Here is a 2,609-nt window from a genome sequence, read left to right as displayed (position 1 = left end):
GACTCATAGTGATCCACCTGTTTACAGCCTCCCAAGAGTTGGGATTACAGGCGTGCACCACCACACCCAGTTTCAATTGCCAGCTCAGTGCACCCCGGGGGCAGGGCCACCATGGCAGGCCTCAGAATTGAACCCCTGGCCCTAGCCTATATTTCTCCAGATGAGACTTTCCCTATCTATTCTTCAAGCCTGTACAACATGTCACTGAAAAAAGGGTTTTTGCTTGAATCTGTTGGTTCAGTACTGCATTACCACTAATTTACCTCTTCCTGGGTGCTGTGTATGTCCTCCTCTATTTGTAGTTACTAGGTCTTGAAAAATGGACTTTCTGGGCAATTCTGAGTGATGACAAAGCATAGAAGTTTTAACTGCTGTAGAGTTAAAAATCTGGCTTAGGATGGATGAACAAGTTGAATGTGTCATAAGCTTTGAGAGCATTTGAAAATGCTTTTATTAATCATCTTTACATGTTAGAAGAAAATTACTTCATTAACAAAAGTCAGTATTTATTCATCTCTCATCAATTATTACCCTCAAGGGAATAAAATAAATTTTAATCTGTAGCTTACTTGAGGGGAGTATTTTAATTAGCTAACATGATTATTGATCAAGTAATCAATGTTTACATTGTCCCTTTTGTGGTACAATCATAGCAAAGGAGAGGGCATTAACAAATAGCTTAAAATAAAGACAGAATAACTACTGTAATAAGCTTCATTAAGTAATCTACATAAATTAGATCAAACACAGTCAACATCTGGCTGCTCAGTCACTCTGAGAAAAGCACCACCACATGAGTTATTCTTGAAAACTATTGAATATAGCATATATCTGTATCTACAGCTGTATCTGTATCTATATCTATATCTGCATGGGGAGAGAGAAGCATTTATTCATTATCAATTTTATTTGTTTTCTCTGACCAAAACTTTTTTTTCTATTTTGTTTATTCTTCTGCAGCTGAACTAAGAATGTGTAGGACCCCCCCAACTCCGTGAAATGGCATTCTTAGAAACTGAATTCTCGATTGTCTTGTCAGCCTGTTTCAAGGAAATCTATGGGTTCAATATGCTTGCTCACAGTTTGGCCCATACCAAGTGCTTCTTGAATCCAATATCTGAGCAGCAAACTAGCCGATCCTTCTGGAGAAAGCACGGGTTGGGGAGGCAGCTGAGACCACTGGGTTGTCTCAGAGAAGACCACACTTGCTGAGCTCCCCAGTCTGATGTGAGGGGAGGACAGCTGGTTACTGGATGTGCAGTGTTACCAGACATCACCGGACCTAAACCATCACTTCCACCCACCACTGCCACGAACACAGTAGGAATGCCCTCCGCTACGTACACAGCTTTAGTCCTCAGAGTTTCTTCTGGGCCTTTTGGGGCAGATGTTATTTGACGTTCACAGGGAATCCCATAAATTCCATAGGACAGTGACCAAGATCAGAAGTTGAGCCCATCGACACTGCAACCCTGCACTGGCTTTCTGATTTCAGAAGCAGTTGTCCTCTCTCTGCAACTCAATCAAAATTCTTCTTTAGCATCTGGAGCCCTTCAGGGGTTACTTCCTTGAGTAAGACTGTTTGTCTTTCTGCTGCCTTCGATCTCCAGCAATCATCAGCAAGATCAATTTCTTTGGTAGTCGCATCAACACCAAATTCAATCTTCATATCAACTAGTGTACAGTTCTGGGGCAACGAGGATTTCTCCAGTATTTCAAAAACAGCTTGTGTATCATGACTTATGATATCTACTTCAGTTTGGCCTATCACAAGTCCAGCAAAGTGACATTTTGCAGCCATTGTTGTTCCTCAGACCACTGTGGATCACTATTAGCGTCATCCTTGAAAAACAGCCCCACTTCAGGTGGGCAAAACTGAAATCCTTCCTTCATGCCAGAATTTCTTTTGCGGAAAGATCCAGTTGCTATTCTTCTGCAAACCCATTCAATTGGAATCATGAAAGGTGTCTCTACATTTTCTGATGAAAGCAGTTTTGATGCCTGCTCCCTGTAACAACAGGAAAATACAACTGGTAATCTTATTGGGGATGGCAGCTTTCCTTCAAGATGATTCTTTCTGGCTGCATTTCTGACTGTGATCTTGTTCTTGGACTGTAGGAGGAATTTTCCTGGGCTATCAAACAATTCATAGACTTCTTTTGTTTTACACTCATGCAGGTTTTTGGGTTTTTTTTTCCCCTAATGTTCAATACCTCTGCTGTCATCATGATCCCGAACAGGCTGAAGGAAGTCACCACGCTGGAAAGAAAGGCTGAAACCTCTGAATGCAGCTTCTGAGACAAAGAAATGTGAGCGCAAGTATCCAGGTTGGTGTATTATTGATGAGAAGATCTCAATTGTTGAGGCCTTTACATAACCAAGTCAGTGGACATAGAAGTTTATGGAAGTAAGTCCAGAAACCCTATTCCAGTAAAAAAAATTTCTTTCTTCTTTTATTTATGTTTATCTCTAAAACTTATATATCATTTTCAACAGCCAGTAAAGTGGGATGATTGGAATTTGAACTACAAGAACTTAAACTCTTATTTTCAGTGCTTTTGCCAAATGATGATTACATTTATATTATGCTCATTTTCATATATATATAT

The 2,609-nt window shown here is 40.2% G+C and overlaps 1 pseudogene; it reads right to left on the bottom strand.

The window, feature by feature from the left end:
- Nucleotides 1-965: 965 nt before the first annotated feature.
- On the bottom strand, nucleotides 966-2,228 carry LOC101590984 (annotated as a pseudogene).
- Nucleotides 2,229-2,609: the final 381 nt, after the last annotated feature.

The sequence above is a fragment of the Octodon degus genome, unplaced genomic scaffold (assembly GCF_000260255.1).
Source record: "Octodon degus isolate 3935 unplaced genomic scaffold, OctDeg1.0 scaffold00050, whole genome shotgun sequence".
Taxonomy (NCBI): domain Eukaryota; kingdom Metazoa; phylum Chordata; class Mammalia; order Rodentia; family Octodontidae; genus Octodon; species Octodon degus.
This window is presented reverse-complemented; position numbering and strand designations above follow the sequence as displayed.